At 43.5% G+C, this 10,894-nt stretch overlaps 1 protein-coding gene across 4 annotated transcripts in view; it reads right to left on the bottom strand.

Moving 5' to 3' along the window:
* The window catches only part of bcorl1 (BCL6 corepressor-like 1), a 26,269-nt gene extending 22,606 nt beyond the window's left edge, over window positions 1-3,663 (bottom strand). For 2 of the 4 annotated variants that reach the window (XM_019883966.1, XM_019883967.1), the window contains exons 1-2: window positions 3,415-3,662; window positions 1,920-1,947 (exon numbers count right to left, since the gene is read on the bottom strand). The gene's annotated coding sequence lies outside the window, so the exon portion shown is untranslated. Of the gene's footprint in view, window positions 1-1,919; window positions 1,948-3,414 lie in introns of all 4 variants that reach the window. The other 2 variants (XM_019883969.1, XM_019883968.1) reach the window with 2 other exon arrangements.
* Between the last annotated feature and the right edge of the window lie 7,231 nt (window positions 3,664-10,894).

Genomic DNA, 10,894 nt, shown 5'->3' with positions numbered 1-10,894 from the left:
GGGGGGTCGCAGGCATGCTGTAGCCCAGTGGTTCTTAACCTTGTTAGAGGTACCGAACCCAACCAGTTCATATGCACATTCACCGAAATTTTCATGAGCGAAAAATAAAAATATGATTTTTTTTTTTTTTTTTTTACAAATTCAAGACATAAAAAGCACATTTATTAAAAATTGAAAAAAAAAACAAATAAAATTTCAAGACATAAGTATAAGTTTGTTTAATTGTGCACAAAATGAACCAGCCACTGATGGCCAAGCGAGTGTGTCATAACTAATTGACATGTTGAGTTGGGTGTGTCTTAACCTCCATGGCAGAGGCTCCGTCGAACCCCTGAGACCGATTCACCGAACCCCTAGGGTTCGATCAAACCCAGGTTAAGAACCACTGCTGTAGCCTATTCCAGCTGACTTCGAGCAGTAGGCAGGGTACACCCTGAACTGGTTGTCAGCCGGCCAAGTTAAGGACAAGTTAGAGGGTTCAATCAATACCATGCATGTTTTTGGAATGTGGGAGGAAACCGGGGTACCCGGAGAAAACCTACACAGGTGGAGAACATGCAAACTCCACCAAGGAAGGCTGGAGCCTGGAGTCGAAACCTGGACATCTGTACTGTGAAGCAGATGGGCTAGGCCAGGGGTGTCAAACTCATTTCACATTGTGGGCCACATACGGACTCGGTCGATGTCAAGTGCGCCGAACCATTAACATTATACCATACTGTGCTATGAATCACCAAAATATCATCTCTTTCCTTTGTTTTGGTCTCAAGAAGGATTGATTGGCGCTTTAATATCATTTGCTGCGTTGGGTCTATCTCGGTGACAGACTGAGACTGCTGTTTTCTTCCCCGATCAAAACAATGTTGTCTTCTACTGTGATCAAAACAGTGTGCCCCCTCGCGGATAATCCACGAATTGCATTTTATTTAAAATATTCATTCTGTGTCTTTAATGCATTTTTTTCACTTTTAAATGATCCCGCGGGCCGGATCGAACCTCCTTGGGGCCCAGTTCTGGCCCGCGGGCCGTATGTTTGACACCCCTGGGCTCAGCAGTCGACCATCATGCCGCTTATATTAAGATAGATTTTTATATGTCACAAAACCGGCAGCCTGGTGGACGACTGGTTAGCGTGTCAGTCTCACAGTGCAGCGGTGCGGTGTTCTATACATTTGCATATTCTCCCCGTGCCTGCGTGGGTTTTCTCTGGGTACACTGGTTTCCTCCCACATTCCAAAAACATGCATGGCAGGCTGATTGAACACTCTAAATTGTCCCTAGGTGTGAGTGTGAGCGCGGATGGTTGTTCGTCTCTGTGTGCCCTGCGATTGGCTGGCAACCAGTTCAGGGTGTACTTCACCTAATGCCCGAAGACTGGGACAGGCTTCATCACACCCCAGAACCCTCGTGAGGATAAGCGGATCAGAAAATGGATGGATAGATGTCACAAAGCCCTGTCTACATCGTGTGGTAACTTGGACGTACATTAAAGTTGCAGGTCCATCTTGACTGAGAGACAAGCGTTTTACGTCGGAGAGGTTTAGCCTGGGTTGTTGGTGCAATTAATGGAGAGTCTTGACATTTACATGCACACCTCCAGTTCATTTTTTTTCTCAAAAGCAAACCATCTATAATTCTTTTATTTTTCAAGGGTAATTTTGTAAGATGAGTTTGAAATGGCATTGAAATGTTTTGGTGTCAAGGTTTGTGGTATATTTTAATGGCCAAAAACTAAAATTTGGAGGGAAGGCCTCACTTACTCATGTTGTTTTGTTTTGTTTTTACTATTCACTTCATGTGGGGATTGTAAAATTTGATTTTTCTTCAGTGTCTCTTTACAAAATTTCAATTGTTTTCTTTTTAAAATTCAGATTTACACAAGGTGTTAAACACAGATAAATGATTCAAATTATTCTTACCTCAGAAATGTGTGGCAGACATGCTACCCTGCAAGGTTAAAAGTGACAAATATCATCTTTAAAAGGGCATACTTTTCGATCCGACTCATTTGCTTGTGTGCGTGTGGCTTGTGATAGCAAGTCTGCAACAAACACCAGGAAAGAACAGTTGCCCTTGCAGGTTGCGTGTCTTTCAAAAAAAAAAAAAAAAACATAATAAAGACAATAATTAGTACTACGTATGACCATCTCCGTCCATAATCACATTTTGTCTCGGTGTTTAAGCAGTCCTAGCTGAAACTAGGCCACTTGTCTCATTATACCAAAGGCCTGGATCAACTTCTTCAAGGCATTTCCTATATTTCTCAACACTTAGTGGGTAACTAGACAAATACACACACGAGGGAGTGATAGGTTTTCGGGGGCTTGTTTTGTGTTTGCATCCAGCCTGGTGTTGAGGCGGTGCAGTTGGTGTCGGGTGAGGGGCAACGCTCAAGCCAGCGGTCCGAGCTGAAACTATTTGGCTGCGTGGATCATCGGCATGTGGGAGCCTCTCCGACATGCCCTTCGTCATTTGCCCAGTAATGGCTGCGCACAGTCGGCCAGCCACACCGCTGACAGATTGCCCAATGGGGACATGGCAACCCCCGCTTTTATGATAAAAAAAAAAACGAAAGAGGAAGGGACATTTATTAACAAAAAGGGAGGCGACTGGGAAAGAAAAACGGAGCACGGTGGAAGCGTCGGGAGTGCCACACTCACACAAACACATCACGGATCGAGAGCTTCGCCGCCACCGACCGGGGCAAGCGGTATCACTCTTCCCGGCAGTGAGCGCCCACTCCGGGGCTTGGGCGACCTGTGACTCGGCATAGAATGAGGACGTCGGAAGTGCAAAAATAGTGCATTTCAGCGTATATGTTTATCGCTAAGGGCCTATGTGTGTGTTTTAGGGACAAGACACTCGCCTTCAAACTACCCCCCCCCCGCTTCCTTTCTCGTGAGACTATTTTAGGCCGCCATGGCTTCACCAAACGAGGATGTCCCGTATAAGTTCACCTGGAGGGGGGCAACTGGGTATCCATTTTGGCTCAAGTCATTAAATACATCAGGAAGGAAGGCTTGATGTGTTCGTTCGCCGGGGTTAATAATGCATCGCTCGTTCACATGATGTCAAAAAAAGCTGGGCACCTGAATGCATGACTTCTCGTGTAGTTTGAGGAGCCCCCCTAATCTAACCACGTACCTCCCAACACATTCGCCTTTGCAGACACACGCCGTGTCATCCCAACTTGCTCTTGTGTGTGAGCCCTCTACACACAATGCCGCGGGATAGCAGCGAGACGTCGCCGGGGAGAGGGTAAAACGGGGGGACGACAACAATGAAAACACAATCAGGTCAAAGTTTGTCAGAGTTTGGACTCGTCGCCGATCTCCTTGTGCAATGTGCGCCCCCCACCCCTACCCGTAACGCCTTTGTTATTAGTAATCGCACGCTATTGCGCCGTCTTCTTACCTTGGCGCTCCGAGCTGTGTGCAGCCGCAAAGCCTGCGTGTGCACACGGCGCAACAAGCGAGCCGTCGTCCGCGGAGAGAGAGGGGAGGGGGGCTTCTGAGCCGGGTTGTTTCTCCGCTAAAAATTAATAGAGGTGGTGCTTCCCCCCAAAATGTTTTTTGTTGTTGTTGTTGCTTGTCCTCGCGATCTTCGCTTATTGCCCGAGCTTTGGGTCTGCAGCAGCTGGAGATGAGAATCGCGCACCCTGGGTCCTAGCGCCTGATTGAGGCCCTACAGGTGAATTGAACAAACAGACTGGAGCTCGGTGGGTTTCTATTCTTATGTTCTCGGGAGGGGTAATCCCGTCAAGGTGGACCGCACACGCTTGCATACAGTGCTTACCTGATGGGAACTCCACATACAGTCCGGGGCTTATTTGATTATTTGGAAGCTCAAATGCAGGGAAACCCAGTCATAGGCACCTCCACATTCGTGTGCAGCAAAGATTTTGTGTATTAATATCTCATCAAGAAAAAAATATGAATTTGAGAAAATTCTCCAATTCGTCGGAATAGGTAAAGTCCGTAAAACGTTTTTGAGGATTATTATCTAGCTAACAAGTTAATTCTCTAAACACTTTTACCATAATTGATTGGTACAATAATCATCACAAGACCCTGCAGAGTGATTTGTTTCAGAGTACATTTCAGGTAATTTATGAAAACGCATGCAAAGACTGAAAAGTAAGTAGCAAGGAATTGTGGAGATATAATTTGAAACAGTTTTTCATCATTTCAGTTTTCCTGATTGGGGGGGGGGGGTGGCTAAAACGGTGCGGAGTGACTTGAGCGACTTCGTTCACATATAGTAAGTGGTTAACCGGTGCCACTGCGAGTTACTTAGTTGTTCCATTCCCACCACTGCAGCGTGCAGTTAGCTAGCAAGCTATGCATACACTCTGAAAATGCATATTCACTGAATGCAACCATTTATAGAACAATTCGTTGTCGTTATCTAAATTCTCAAGCGAGAAGGTGACGCTGCGGACGAGCCCACCACCCGTCCGCCAGCGAAGAAGTGCCCCGGAAGCCAGTTATCGTGAGAACTAGCGAGGGGCTAGTGCCTGTCGTCGTAGCATGGATAGCCCCACGACCACGAAGTGGAATATATTCCAATAACACTCAAGCTTTCTGATGATATATATTTTTTCTGGCACACACGTTGGGATGTGTTGAGGTACGAGAGATGCATCCATTTTTCAACAGAGTGTGGTTTCACACACACACACACACACACACACACACACACACACACACACACACACACACACACACACACACACACACACACATTCACTGGACACGCCCACAGCGTTTGAGAAACAGCAGCTTGATTTTTCACAATTTTGAAGCCTCCATTTTTTTAATCGTTCAAATTTGGCAGGGTTGTTAACAACAGTCCTCTCTGTGATGTGCCGAATTTATTAGAAACATTTATTTCCACTGTACAGAGACTTTGATACTGTTGACACTTCTTTTGTGAAGTATATTATGATAAACAGTTGGTTTTAATTGTATGCCTATTTGATAGCTTTTGCGTGATTAAGATTGTATATTTTGAGAATATTTCATAATTTGTAGACAGATGTAAATTATAGGATGGCACTGTGGTCGACTGGTGAGCATGCCGGCCCCACAATGCAGAGGTGCAGGGTTTGGTTCCGGCTCTGGCCTGCCTGTGAGGAGTTTGCATGCTCTCCCCGTGCCTGCATAGGTTTTCTCCAGGTTACTCCGGTTCCCTCCCCCAAAACATGCATGGCAGGTTGTTTTGCACTCCAAATTGTCCCTAAGTGTGATTGTGAACGTGAATGGTGGTTTGTCTATGTGTACCCTGCGATTGGCTGGCAACCAGTTCAGGGTGTACCCCGCCTACTGCCCCTAGACAGCTGGGATAGGTTCCAGCACGCCCACAGCCCTCGTGAGGATAAGCGGATTAGAAAATGGATGGATGGATCTAAATTATTTGGGCTGCACCAGTAGGACTGCATTTCCCACAATTCTTCGTCCCAGAAGCAAGAAGTAGTTTTAGTTTGGTTATGATGAAAACATGTACATCTGCTAGTGAGTTAGGTGCGGATGAGAACACAAATGTAAAGATGAAAGTAAATTGAAAGAACTTTGAATAAAAGATGGACCAACTGAAAAGCTGACATTCTCTCTTTGCCAATCATTGTGAACAGGCACTGCTCCAGGAATTTTTCTCTGCCGCGTGGCTGAAGCATAGTTTGCCATATACATAAGGGGTCAGAGAAAATAATTTCTCAATACATTACAGGATATCAAATAAAATGCTGGAGGGGCTTAACTGGGGTACACCAATTTATGACGGGGCTACAGCCCTATTTAGCCCGGGTATAGCGCCACCCCTGATTGAAAATAAGTGTGGATTTGCTGCAAATATGTAGTGTAAAATCTACTAATGACCCATTTTACAAAATATTTGGTTTACAAACAAAATTGTCGAAGAAATATGACCCCCATTCTGGCACTATTTTCGGTTCATGAACAGTCGTGATAGAGCGAGCACTCGCAGTGTACAGTTAATGTACATTTATACATCACCGCACACTTACAAGTCATTGTAATAATGCTAACATTAGTATTGTAATACTATTATGGGATGGGGTGTCCATTTTGGGCATGCAGTGTCCTTGGTAAACCTAAATAGAACGGTATGCAAAAAGCCTACGACCAGGGCCGCTGCTAACCAAATAGAAAGGGGTGGTGGTGGATGGGAGCTGCTGAGTGAAATTTCACCTGACGACGATAAGTAAACTGGTGGTGGTGGTGGGAGGGGTGCTTACATAACATAATGACAACGGTGACTGACAAAGATGTGTAGACCATTCGAATGCCAGTTTCTCATGCACCAAAACTACAGTATTTTGTCAACAGGGGGAACAAAGTGGTGCCCCTCATGAATGATAGGGCCCGGCGTGCAGCGTGTCATCTGCGTTATGGCAGCGGCAGCCCTGGCCCAGATATTGCACAGTGATTTGCAAGCAAATACCCCATGTTTATTTCTTCACTATAAAGTGTGTTTTCACTTATTTCTATGTACAGTGTTTATTTTTAACCACACATTAATCAAAAGAAGGTAAATATAACTTGGTTCAAGGGTTCAACAGATAAATTGCAACATGACCTCTGTTTGGAAACATTTTGCTTCATGAACAAAGTCATAAAGCACATTTAATTCATTCACCAAGGTTCCATTGTAATCTACCATTTTAACTGTTCTAATACTCACATCTCCGTGATGAAAAGCATCGCTCGTATGACTCTTCACTTCATCTCAACTGCATCCTCCTCAGCTAACACTGACAGCAGTGCTACTGCAACTGGCAAGAGAATCTGGCTTTTACTGTTGTCTGTTAAGCACAGGGATGTGCTGGCCATTGGGAATTTCAGGAAAATAGGGCTCGTCGAATTGTGTGATGGTCGCCCCCCCACCCCTCGTTGTCGGCGATTAATTTTCATAGTGAGACATCTATTGCGCAAACCATCCTCACCCCGCCGTCCATACAATTAGGCACATAACAGCCGTCATTCCCCCACAACGTCGTACATCCCCCAAACCTCCACGTCGTGTATTACGTTTCGACACGTGATGGCTGCCAACCCCTAATCTGCTTCGTCCTTGACAATCACACCATGTTTTTGTGGTTGAACACATGCAATACAGTACAATATGCACTATGTGGAGATTTAAAATCCAATACTGGGTCGCGGTTTCTCATTTCAGCATATTTTTAGGATTGCAGGGGTAAATCGCTCATTGTGCACGTGTGAGTCACCAACCTTCATTTTTTTTACCATGGTCCATTCCAGTCGGGTTCAGCAACATTGCGTGGAATGACACACTTGAGACACTTGGAGGCATAATCTTCCATGCGCTTAAGTCACAAAAGGGTACACAGTTGTGCACTTTTTAGGCTGCGCAGAGTCTCTCGACGACTGAAATGTGTCACTTAGGCACCTTCACGCATGTACGCACTCTGGGTGGAGCACTCTTAAAAGAGGGAGCTCCCTATCAAATCACGCCTCGGCCGCAGTCTCCCAAAGATCTCCTGCGCCCTCAAGAGATGTACAGGGTAGAGTGGAGACAGTATCAAGTCCAGCGCCCCCGTGAGGGTGAACCAACATATTGCACGTCATTCGTTATTAGAGCTGCTTCGACAGCCGCTGACGACACGAGTCGAGTCCGTAGATTCGTGTTGACAAGGAGGGGTGGGGTATGGGTGCGTGAGTTATACATTTTGAATCCTTTATTATTAATCGCATCTGGTTTGACGTGCACAGGCCTGGTTGCTGGTCAACGCTGGTCAACAAGGACTTTTTTTTGTTTCTTGCGCTTTTATTTTGTGCCCAAGGTATACTGTAAACACATCCGTTCAGTCATGAGAACAGTATTCGATTTATTGAAAACAAAACAGAATAAAAATACTGTACACATGATCCTTCAAAGTAGCCTGTTAGATGAGCTATGAACGCGTCAAAGGAAACGATAAGTATAATTTCCAGATCCACCATGCAACTTAATTAAAAAGTGTGACATATGGATCTCTATTGAATTCACAGCTCATGAAAAGTCCACACTCTGGGAATAAGGGCCACCCACGGAATTCAAGGAACTGTGCATTTTTGGTGGTTACGCAGAAAGTTCCAGGTTCCGTATTGTGGTGAAGCAGAAGTCTGAATGGGGGAATCGGTTCACCTTGAAAGTGCGCAAGCCAGCCGTGTACATAAAAAAAATAATTTACGCGTGAAAGGGAGAAGATGGGCCATGGCATCTTCAGGCGCATAGTCATCATCTACTTGTCCTCCACTCACAATATCATAAATACAATGACAGTTAATTAGTGTATTTATTAATTCCGAAATTAAAACAAAAATTAAAATACATGTAAACATGTTTGTTGAAATAACTTTTTAGACTATTCTTTTTCAGATATTTTCTGACAATTGGTGGATGGGAGAAGGCCAGGTAGTAGTAATAAAGGCCCTGATCTACCGACTCAGTTGAAACACTTGCATTGAGCATACGCTCAAGAGAAAGACCCTACAAGTGAAGCAACTAAATGGAATTAGGCCGTCATTCTTTTTTTTTTTTTTTTATTCACACCAATGCCCCTCTCTTATTTCAAAGATCCTATTGGCACTGAAATACAAGACAACGAGAGGAGATATATAGGAGAAAATCTCCGGAGCACACACACACACATATATATATATATATATATATATAGGCCTGGGAATTGAACCCATGACCTCTGCACCGTGAGGAGCATGTGCTTATCTGTCATACAATGTTCCGCCCACAAGATTCCCGCTGAGACTCATTTTTTAATTTTCAGACTAGTTTGTATAAAGTCACCAAAAATTTTAAAATCAGTCATTTTCAGGGTTTTTTGGGTGAAGTTGTCTAACTTTTAAGTCCCTGTTTAAATGCCATTTTTTTGTGAAATTATTGATGTGAACGATACCCTGCACAAATCAACTGAAGTGAAAAAAATGAAATGTTTAGGACAGGGGTGTCAAATAAATTTTTGTCTCAGGCCACATTGTTGTTACAATTTCCCTTAGAGAGCCGTTATGACTGTCAAACCATTTAAAGAAGTCAAGAATAATGGTTTATTCAACTATCGTTTCAGTGACTGTGTTTTGGTAACAAGAACATGCTTACAATATCCCTATTATTTATTACATGTGAGAATTTGAAATTTGGCAAATATTAGGCACACATCATGGAATTTTAAATGTTTGATTTGCTTTTGCAGGCCACATAAAATGACGCGGCATGCCATATTGGGCCCCCAGGCCTTGAGTTTGACACCTGTGGTTTAGCTGGATGGTAAGTAAAAACAAACAAATTAAATACAGTAATGTGATTGTATAAGGGTGCACACCCTCTTTTAACTGGGGGTGTGGCGGTGTTAAAAAAAAACAAAAACAAAAACAAAAAACAATCACATTCAAAGTCATGTGAAATGCGAGTCATCACACACCCGCCACCATTAAAGTGTCTCTGATTAACCTCAAATAAGGTTGAGCTATTGGAGTAGGCTTTTCCAACATTTCTGTGAACTTTTATGCTAAAGTAGTCTGTATACAGCTTGGATAACAGTGTCAATGTGCTGCCTTCTCAAATTAACTCGACACAGCCATGAATATACGTTTAAACACCTGGCAACAAAAATGAGTGCACCACCCAATGAAATGTCCAAATTGGGCCCAATTAACCATTTCCCTGCCCTGCGTCATGGAACTTGTTACTATTACATTATATTATTGTTCTCATTCGTGAATAGGGAGCAAGTGTGTTAAATGTGGTGTTTTTGTTTTTGCTTTCACACTCCCATTATAACACCAAAAAAAAGTCACAAAAAGTAATGGATACAGACTGAAGTAAGCACAAGCTTGTCTTTTACTCTTAAACTCCCAAATTTACTCAATGTGACATCCAAGCCTGTTTGATCAAACATATTATACTGTACATGGCAACAGTTGGATACAGAGATTATTTCTACTTTCTGCTATTTAAAGAGAATTTATTTACTCTGCTGTCATTATATGCTGCTGATGAAAAGAGATTTTATTTGTAGTCAATAAATTAGTACATTTAGGAGCAATTGAGTGAAATGTGACAACCCAACACACACACACACCTGAGCAAAGTAGTTGGTAATCATGGTTTAGCATACGTAAATATAAACCCCCTCTCTTACTCTATGAAAGAATGGTAACATCTGAACACATGAGCAAAGCAGTTGCTGTCCTACTTGACCGCTGACCAATGCCTTGTGATATATAAATGCTGCCGCTGCTGCAAAAAAAGGGGGGTTTTGACTGTGGATTGGGGTACTTATGCATTTGCCTAGCATTTACAAATGACTTTACAGATGTATGTATTGTTCCCAGCCGCGTTTCTGAGATACCAGCACATGGCACAGAAGGTCAGGACATCTTGGCAATCTGTTAAAGTGGCTTAACCCCACTGAGCAAATCGGGGCCGCTGTTTGTTGAGCGCAGGCTCAGATTTACAGTACATCACATGGGTGGAGACTTAACTAGTAGAGAGTGAGAGTGCACAGTGAGCATACACTATGTTTTAGCATAGTGTATAGTGACCAGTTTTCTTTGGAATATATATATATATATATATATATATATATATATATATATATATGCACACTTAACAGGATGCCACTGTTTCACACACTCCCATGGTGGATAATGGTAACACAGAAGCATGCTGCCAATCGCAGGGCACACATAGATGAGCAACCATTCGCGCTCACAATCACACTTAGGGACAATTTGGAGTGTTCCATTAACCTGACACGCATGTTTTGGGAATGTGGGAGCAAACCAGAGTACCCACAGAAAACCCACGCGGGCACGGGGAGAACATGCAAACTCCACACAGGAAGGATTGAGCT

The sequence above is a fragment of the Hippocampus comes genome, unplaced genomic scaffold, assembly GCF_001891065.2.
Source record: "Hippocampus comes isolate QL1 unplaced genomic scaffold, H_comes_QL1_v1.1 scaffold156, whole genome shotgun sequence".
In the NCBI taxonomy this organism is placed as follows: domain Eukaryota; kingdom Metazoa; phylum Chordata; class Actinopteri; order Syngnathiformes; family Syngnathidae; genus Hippocampus; species Hippocampus comes.
Note: the sequence above shows the minus strand (reverse complement) of the source record. Positions and strands in the feature narration are given on the sequence as shown.